Below are 10644 nucleotides of genomic sequence, written 5' to 3' on the forward strand. Positions count from 1 at the left end.
TATTACTGTATTATTATTCCTCTTTTATTTTTGTAGATGAAAACAGGTTCTCTGAATCATCTAGCTAGTAATTGTCACAGCTGTGTTTCATACCCAGTAAAGCAGTTAATTATTATCACCTCATTTGTTACCAACAGTCACATGGAGAACAATTATTATTTACATTTTACGAATTAGTAAACGGAGGGTCCTTTGCCAAGTAAGAAGTTTTACTTTGCCAAGTAAAACTAGGTAAACTTCAAATGTTGTGCTTGTATTTATTTCAATTCTGCTTTCCTTCTCTAAAATCTAAATATTTAGTGTTCTACGCAATGTTTAAATGTACTGACTTCAAACTTCAGGCCCCTGAAATTGGAGGCAAACCATGAGTTGTCACTTGTTTGGGCATCTCTCTCTCTCCCCCAGCTCCATATTTAGCAGACCAGCGACTTGGACGTGTGATGCTTCTCCAACTGCTCTCCACCCTACCTGTGCGATCATCCCGAGACACTCACAGTACTGAAGGCCCCTGCCTTGCCTTCCGCTAGATTGTTCTAGTACTACATATGCTTTTGGGAAGCCACTTTTTGTACTAGGTAGCAAATTAATTCTGAAAATTGTAGATGGAAGACAGATTGCTTTAGAAAAACAGTATATCTAATATTTTAATGGCCTTGATCAAAATGACTGAAAGAGTGTTGAGAAGATTTTCAAGGCACATGAACCTCACTAGACTTTTAAAAGGGCAACATTGACAAGTGCCTAAAAAAATTTACCAAAGGGTAGTAAAGCCTTAAACAATACTAAGTTATTGGAAAAATGATTATATCAGACCTGTATAAGCAATAGAAAATATCAGAAATGCAACCTGTCTACTAGACTCTTAAATATTAAGAGTTTCATAGTTTTTTGATGAATATCTGACTCATTTCACATTTGGTTTCTCACTTAGCCTCCAACCATAGATGTGATCTAGACACACAGATATAGAATACTGATACTTAGAACACAGATACTTAGAAACAGAAGCAGCATGTTTGTTGTATTTCTCTCAGCCTAGACTCTCTGACTTTAAATTATGCTTTTAAATACACTGATAGAAAACATGAGCAACATAATTATTCATGACTCATAATGATGCATACAAACAAAACTCACAAGAAAACATTATGAGGGGTAAAAGAAAATTAATATTACAATAAAAAAACTAGGTTACAAGAAAACTAACATTAATAAATAATTTAAGGCTGGAAGTCAACAGGTTATACATAATTATTAATCACTACATACAATTTGGAAAGAAAGTCCTAATGAGTAAACAGTGTAAGATAAAGTAACATGCAATTAAATCAAATAGTGGACTTGTTAATTAGAGATAGTTAAGACTTTACCCAGATTTTGGGGCAAAATTGTTGAACCATGGATTTATTTTACCTTGTATAATGAAGGGTTGTAATAATTATTAGCTTTGGAAAAGGAGAAATATAATCAGTATTCTCAGACCACAAAATAGGCTTGTAATATGTACTGCTTTTTATGCAGACATTGCCTAATATTACCTTTAAAAAAAATGGTCACTTTTCTTTGATTTATGATATCTCTCAAAGATTTTAGTTTACTGTGACAGTTGGCTAGAATGTTTTTGTGTATGAGTAGCTAAAAATATGTTGCTCTCAACTAATCACACATGTAGATCTCAGTAAAATAGTAATTTATATTGCAAAGATTTCTGAGCTCTGTCTCCAACACGGGTTTTCACGTGCAGATGAAAGTGCTCGTACTAGATCTGTGCAATTACACAGCACACAGTTTCATGAATTAAATCCACCAGTCTCTCTCTTGAAAAATCTTAGGAGTTCTCCATTTATAAAAAGACAATAAAAGAAAAGAATGTTTACATCACAGAAAAAAATCACAGGAAAAAGTGATTTTTCTTTGTAACAACATTTATGTTTTAAGTTAACCTCAAATCAGGATCGCTGCCACTTCTAAGATTTGTGCTAAAAGGGTTTTCAGTGAAGGCAGACAACAATTGAACAGACAGTTAGTTATTGATAGCTATGTATTCTGCGTTAGTTTCTAACTCCAATCCTTTGAAAAGATACAAACCACACAGATAGTACCCGTCCACAGATATTCAGACTCACTTGTAATTACCGTGGCTATAACCCCAGAACTTTTGCAGTAGCAGAATATTTCTTCAGTTTAGACTCTCCTTCTAATGACTCTAAATTATGATTTTAGGCCCTGGCCGGTTGGCTCAGTGGTAGAGCGTCGGCCTGGCGTGCAGAAGTCCCGGGTTCGATTCCCGGCCAGGGAACACAGGAGAAGCGCCCATCTGCTTCTCCACCCCTACCCTCTCCTTCCTCTCTGTCTCTCTCTTCCCCTCCCGCAGCCAAGGCTCCATTGGAGCAAAGATGGCCCGGGCGTTGGGGATGGCTCCTTGGCCTCTGCCCCAGGCGCTAGAGTGGCTCTGGTCCCAACAGAGCGACGCCCGGGAGGGGCAGAGCATCGCCCTCTGGTGGGCAGAGCATCGCCCCCTGGTGGGTGTGCCGGGTGGATCCTGGTTGGGCGCATGCGGGAGTCTGTCTGTCTCTCCCCGTTTCTAGCTTCGGAAAAATACAAAGGAATAAAAATAAAAATAAATTATGTTTTTATAACACGCATGAAAAACTTAAGAAGCATAATTATTCATGTTTTCTTTGGATGCTTATAAACAAAACTAATATCAAATCTTAAAAATGTTTTTGAATGTACTATATGCCTTACCCACAGGTAACATAATCTATTGATTGGTTAGTAGTTAGCTATTACAATGTGGTATTATTTAATACCAATGTTTGTGTATATATCAAAAACGTTTTCCAACAAATGTTAGACACTATAGCATTCTGGTAAAGGATAAAATATATATAACACTTACAAGACACCATTTTTATATCCATAGTAACATATTATAGTTCCTTAGGAATAAATCCTCATCTCCAAATGCTATGAGAGTTCACAGATAAATTATATTTCATTTGCTAAAATTCTTTTATAACTATTTGGTTAATTGGCCTTCTAGGGAATGAATGGTGCTATTTCAGTAAAGCTTCATTCCTTTGGAGCTTTGAAAGTATGATGGAATTTAAAAAATAAAAACAGGAAGAGCAAAAACCAAAATATTAGAATTAAAGTATGTGTAATACACTAAAAATATATCAAGTAGACAAGATAGATGATACATAGAGGTTATTTATTCATTAATTAAATATATGTAAATATCAACCTGTGCCATGTGCATATTAGCTTTTGAGCTTAGACTTCCTGGCTGACTAAACATAAGTTGTCAGGGAGTTTATAAGTAGTGTGGATAATAGAGTAAATAAATATTTAAGTGCATTCAATAATTACAAATTGTTATAAAGACTGAAAAGAGGACCAATTAGGATCTGAAGTGAAACTAAGATAAATTTGCCTAAATTCTTTGGGTTTTCAGAAAAGATTTCTCTGGTAATGAGATACTTGTAGTGAGAGCTAAAAGAAGAGGACTTGTTGGGATTATGGGTAAAGTGTAATTCTATACAGAAGCAAATGTACCTGTAAGTGAGAAGGTCCTGGACTGGTGAAAGCATGGTATCCTGGGATGGATTAGGGCAGCTGTGTGAACAGCACCAATGGGATGGCCTGAAGGAGAAGCAGTTAAGGTCAAATAAATAAGTTAGGACCAAGATGCATACTGGAGGAAAGAAACACATTTAAGAGCAGGGCAGTGCTGGGTTACATAATGCTGTTGTCAGCAGAAATAAAAAAAAGAGGATATATTTAAGATAAATGTAAAACTCTCATCCCTAATATATTACAGTGAGGAGGAAAACAAATTTGGCTGCTATCAAAACTTCACTAAAGAAACTTTTTGCAAAGATATATACAAAAGCTGGATTATTTTTTTTAACAGATTGGTAGAGATGTACCTAATGAATATCTTATGGAGATATCCATAAAATATTTAAAAATAAGAGTTTATTTTCCAGAAGCAAAGCTAATGGCAAATTTCATGGTCATAGAGAGTGTATTTAAAAATTTTTTTATTGAATTTATTGGAGTGATATTGGTTAATAACCTTATAAAGGTTTCAGGTGTACAATTCTGTAGTACATCATCGGCATAGTGCATTATGTGTTCTTCACTTCACCACTATCACCTTCTCTACCCTCCTCCTCCTCCCCCCATTCTTTTCCTCCTGCAATCCCCACACTGTTGTTCATGTCTATAACTATTTCTCTTATTTTTGCTTAATCTCTTTACCTTTTTCACTCAGCCCCCCAACCTCCATCCCCTCTGACAGCTCTCAGTCTGTTCTCCATATCTATGAATCTGTTTCTATTTTGTTTGTTAGTTGATTTGGTTTATTAGATTTTACATGTAAATGAAATCAGATCATGCTTTGTCTTTCTCTGACTGGCTTATCTCACTTAACATAATAATCTCCAGGTCTATCCAAGCAGTCACAAAAAGTAAGATTTTTCTCCTTTTTTAGTGGCTAAGTAGTATTTCATTGTGTACCAAAGCTTTTTTATCCACTCATCTATTGAAGAGCTCCATAGAGATAGTTTGAAAAAGCATGGATATGGATAATGACTATCACCAGAGGAGAATGAGGTACTATAGGAAGTAGTATCACAAACAACCAAAGAAAGAAGTAAAAGATAGAATGCATGTTCCAAGTCCAGTTATCTAGGGAAGGGCAACTTCTTTAGGGACTGGATGAAAGGTTTTACAAAGGAAGACAGTCAACATCAGCAAATGAAGCAGGGTTTAAAAAATCTGTAAAATTTGATAATACCCCTTTTTTTTTTTTTGGTAATAAGAAATAGAAACATTTTCTAAACTTTTTCTTTTTTTTTTTTTTTTTGTATTTTTCTGAAGCTGGAAGCTAGGAGAGACAGTCAGACAGACTCCTGCATGCGCCCGACCGGGATCCATCCGGCACGCCCACCAGGGGGCGTCACTCTGTTGCAACCAGAGCCACTCTAGCGCCTGGGGCAGAGGCCATGGAGCCATCCCCAGCGCCCGGGCCATCTTTGCTCTAATGGAGCCTTGGCTGTGGGAGGGGAAGAGAGAGACAGAGAGGGAAAGCTGGCGGAGGGGTGGAGAATCAAATGGGCACTTCTCCTGTGTGCCCTGGCCGGGAATTGAACCCAGGACTTCTGCATGCCAGGCCAACGCTCTACCATTGAACCAACCAGCCAGTGCCTAAACTTTTTAAAATGTATTTTCCTTACACAGTTTTAGCTGTATTCCTTCCTTTCTTTTTTAAAAAATTACTTTTCATTTCAGCATTAAATATTGAGATGGATTTTGTCAAAGATGTTTTGGGGTCCATCTTTGCCAAATTAAGTCTACTTGTACTTTGGGCCTCAGAGGAAAAACACAGTATTATTTAAATATTTGCCTGTTTGTTTTTTCTTTCCCTCTTGCCCTCTCTTCTTCATTCAATCCCTTTCTTCTTTCCTCTTTCCTTCTTTCCTTTCTTCCATTCATATTTATTAAAAAAATACAATCAGCTAATTTAATGCTCACATTTCCTAGATAATAAGATTACTCTTATCAATCAGCACTGGCCTTACATCTGCTAATAATTTGGCCTATTCTTGTGGTAAACAGGAAATGGTCTAGATCAATTTAAAATGTTTTTGTTTATGTGGTTTCCAATTTTTGATATATATTTTTCAAATTTTCAAATGCTTGTATAATCTTCATATACTGCCTTTGAGTTTCAGCTTCTCCTGAATTGGGAATTAGTAATGGAGCAGGTAATGAGATTTTAAGTGGAGCCTTTACAATTATTCCTATAATTTCAAGTGTTGATACTGATTTCACCCTTTTACATTGTAGCCATATAAGCTTGAGACAGGACTGGAGTTTACGTATTTGATCATCTTGCTTTCTTGAAGATCAAAACTCTTTACTTTCTTAAAATTTTTTATATGATTTTACTTACAAAAGTGGTATATAATTTTTGTACAAAGCTAAAGTATTCTGGTGTAGAAATTTTTATGAATTAATTATGTTATTGATTTGACTGCATTATCAGAGACCAAAATAACAGGTTTATAACACTATAGGTTTTTATGTTTATTTGTCCTTTTTACCAAATAAATGGAGTGAGGTAAGGAAGATTTCATTGAATTTACAACATTTGCAGGCTCTGGCTGGTTGGGTCAGCAGTAGAGCATCAGCCTGGCATGTGAAAGTCCCAAATTTGATTCCCTCTCAGGGCACACAGGAGAAGCAACCATCTGCTTCTTTACCCCTCCCCCTCTCCCTTCTGTCTGTCTCTCTCTTCCTCTTCCACAGCCATAGCTTGAAATGGTTCAAGCAAGTTGGCCCTGGGTGCTGAGGATGGCCACATGGCCTCACCTCAAGTGCTAAAATAGCTTGGTTGTTGAGCAATGGAGCAGTGGCCCCAGATGGGCTGAGCATCACCCGGTAGGTAGCTTGTTGGGTGGGTCCTGGTCAGAGCACATGCAGGAGTCTGTCTCTACCTCCCCACCTCTCAGTTAATAAAAACAATGCTCATCTAGCGACACTTAAAATATGAAGATATAAACTTCATATTGGGCGAAAATATTTGACAAAGCCATTGTAATATACATGTGTTTTTATGTCCATAACTATTCATCTATGTAGCTATAGCTATCTATGTGATTTGTCACATATATCTCTATGACAAAAAATTTAAAGAGACATTTATGAAGTTATTATATTAAAATCAACAACAAACACATAAAAATGCTCAGCATCATTAATCTTAAGGAAAGTACAAATTAAAACAGTAACTCTACACCCACAAGAATAGTTAAAAGACAGCGAAAAATATTGGCAATATCTGTGAAGCAAAGATGTGGAGGAATTGAAGCTGTCATATGTTGCTATAAAAAATGTAAAATGGTGTAACCAGTTTGGAAAACTTGTTGACAGTGTGTTAAAAAATAAACATATACTTACAGTGTTACCCAGCAAATTCTCCTAGTTATCTATAAACAACAATGAAGCATAGAGCCACACAAAGGACTTTCTGTCAAATGTCCATAGGAGAATAGCCCTTAAATATACAAAATTCAAGAGTCCATCAACTGGTGAACAGATTCTTTTTAAAGTGGTATATGTATTTACCACTAAGCAATATAAAGAAATAAGCTATTTATACACAAAACAATGTGGATAACTCTAAAAAAGTCATGATACATAATGTACAATTATATTTTAATAAAGTTTTATAACAGAAAAAATCAGTTATGAAATAGAGCAGTTCTTGTCAGGGTTTAAGGACAAGGGACAGAGTTTACTACAAAAGAACTTAAAACCTTTTGGAGTGATAGTGTATTCTAAAATTTGATTTTGATGATGGTGTACAACTGTGTGCATTTAACAAAGCTTAACAAACTGTACAATTAAAAGGGCAAATTTAATTTCTATAAATTTAATTTCTATAAAGCTATAAAAAATAAAATGCTGAACTGGTGCAAGGATGAGCAGTGCAGCTTCTCTGGGTCATCAGTAAGATCGCGGGCTCGCCCTGTTCAGATGTGGTGCTCTCTTGGGATTGGTTAAAAGCTGGCTGACTGCTTCCAACTCCCACATCTTAGCCTGGAAAAACGGAGGGAAGTAGAAGTGGAGAGAATGGCATTTTTAAAGTGCATGACTGCCCATCTTACACTGGCCTGCTTGGACATGTGGTTGGTTATATGTAGCTAGAAGAAGACTATGAAATACTATCTCTGGCTGGTTGTCATACCTCAGGAGGTTTTGTTACTAAAGTAAAAAGAAAATTGATACCAATAGATAATTAATGGTTTCTATATGTTGGATATGAATATCTATATTAATATAATTATCTCTATCTAAACTTGAAGGATTATGTTCATAGCCTATTATAATTTTGAAACAGCTTTATTAAGATTACATTAAATTAAAAAAGATGACATTAATTTTTTTCAGATAAGATTAGTTATTTTAATGTATTAACTATAGATAATTTTTCTTCCTAAACAATGTTTAAGAAAGATAATGTTTTCTTATAAAACATGGGATAAAAGAGAGGGTCAAGATGTCAAATAAGAGTTGGGTTGTGCATGTGTGTTCAGCATTGAATATACTGTAAAAGGAAGAATAGTTGTGTTATAAAAACAGTTACATTTATGTATCTTATTCTTATTTTGCTTAGTAGAATGATTCCTTTAAGATTTTCTACTATAAATCACTTAGAAGAACACAAATCAATATATTCTCTAGCTTACATAAATATGTGGTGAAAATTGTTCCTGATTGTAAAGCCAGTAGCTGTGGCCGCCATCATAGCCATCTGGTTTTTGCAGGTTTGCATTTGATTTGGACAGACGGTAATGAAGCAACAGAGCCAATAATTGGTTGGTGGGCCATTTTCCTTTATTCTAGACTTGTACCGCCCAACAAGTAAAAACAAACAACTGCACCAAAACCTTTTCTTTTCAATCTTTTTCTAGAATCAAAGACCCCCACTTCTGTTTGTCTCCGTTTTGGCTGCCTCCTCCCCTCCAACCACATGGCCTCTCTCCTCTGGAACAATGTGGCCTCCTCCTCCAAAATCGTGTCCTAGCTCCTCCTTTTAAGACTATTCCCTGGGACAACCCCTCTTCCAGCACACATTAGCATAACCAAGCCCCTTCCCAAACAAGAAGGTAATCAGCCACCCCATGTGGGCAGCACCATTTTTAACAATCAAAGTGAGCAAAACCAAATGACACAAATTTTACAACTTATTTGCCTACACTGACTATTTGTAAGACTAATGGATTCGTTAGCCAATGTTTAGGTTTTTCAAAATTGATATTGTTTACTCTGGAATTTTCTAATTTTTTTCTTTGTTTTGTTTCTTTGACCCCTTTCTTGTTCTCCAGTTACTTTTGAGACTGATTCCTCTCCTCAAGTTAATAAATGGCAAAGAGAGAAGGGCCAAAGCAAGGACAGGAAAAATTCTACCAGAAATGTTTTCTGAGTTAATAAGAGCATTTAAGACAATAGACAGATAAATATAACTTTTTAATGATGCAATCTGTGTCTAATTGTCATGAAATATTTTGAAAATTTGTATATATTAATATGTAAGGTGAAATTACATGTTAATGCAATACTGGTATTTTTTAAATTTTTAAATATTTACTATAATATATTAATATTGATATTTGAGGTTATATACTGTATTCTGAATTTTTGCTGGCCCCATAATAAATAAATTAGCAATGATTTTACAATATAGTAAGGAAAAAAACTTTTATAATGGACCATCCTGTGAAAACTTGAATTTTTGGCTTACGTATTGTTGTTAACAAGAAGTTATAAAACAATTTCTTATTTAATGTTTTCGATTTTTTTTTTCCTCCAATACCAGCTTGAAGAAATACTGGTATATAATGACTGGTTTATAAAAGATAATGAAGATGTTTTCTTAGAGAATAAAAAAAATAACAAAAATATGCACTTCCTAAAGGAATTTATATTATTGCATTTTCTTCCTGAGCAAATAAGAAGAATACTATTTATGCATGGCACTTGGAAACTAAGATGAATTCAAAATGCTAAAAGTAATAAAACACCTTAACCAAAGTAAAGATTTCCTATTGAATTTTTCAGTTTTCTCTTGCAGTTTACACGGTGTGTTCTAGTTAGACTACAGCTCTCCCGTATCCCACGCTGGTACACATGCTCTCTGTTTGGAAGACCTTCCCTTGATTTCCACTTGTCAAGTATTTCACTTTCAATATTTAGCATCATGTAGTTTTTTTCCATCTCTTGAATTGAACATAGAGTTCTTCCGTGTTTCTTTTTCCTACTCAGTAACATCTCTACCAAGCCTTCTGTTATTTGTTGTGATCCTTATATATTTACATACACAAAAGTCATAAATTTATTAAGATCAGAGCTATTTTTCTATTCATATTGTATTCCTGGGAACAGCTGTAGTATTTAAAACCATCTCCTGGTGCAATAAATGTCTGTAAATAAATGAGTAAGAAATTCAACTAAAAAGAAATAACTTAAAATATGTCTAAGCAGAATGGACAATGCTGGTAACTTGGAGCAATATAATATTTTGCAAAGGACTTCCCCAGAACAAAGTCCATGGCTACAAGCAGTGGATATAGATGTTCATTCCTTTTTTTCTTAGAGTTAAGGGCACGTTTCTAGCTTTCAAACAAATTGGTACAATTACTGGAACCAGCCAGAATTATACTGCTTGCTCTTGTATGTGCTCAGTTTCCCAGAATACATAATATACCTTCAGGGATTTATTAACAACTTTCTATAGTTAGACTAATATTATGAATGCCCTAGACTCTGAATTCTCAAGATATAAAAAGAGTTTTATTTTCAAATGTTTTTGCACAGCACTGCTATAATTGTAATACGAATAATGCAAAATTTAATTCATAAATGTTCATTGGTTTCTTTTTCCTTCCTCAAATCCTCTGAAAACTGTGCTGACATTGTCTGATTTGCATTACGATCTTTATCCTGGCATATTGGGAGAGTAAATTATAGGTGGGGGTATGCTAGGGGAAACGGCTGAGTTAGAGAGGTGGGGATGTAGAGGGATTTTCTGTCTTTGTAGGCAGAATTTGGTAGGAAATACAAAACCAG

This window comes from Saccopteryx bilineata, chromosome 6, assembly GCF_036850765.1.
Source record: "Saccopteryx bilineata isolate mSacBil1 chromosome 6, mSacBil1_pri_phased_curated, whole genome shotgun sequence".
Taxonomy (NCBI): domain Eukaryota; kingdom Metazoa; phylum Chordata; class Mammalia; order Chiroptera; family Emballonuridae; genus Saccopteryx; species Saccopteryx bilineata.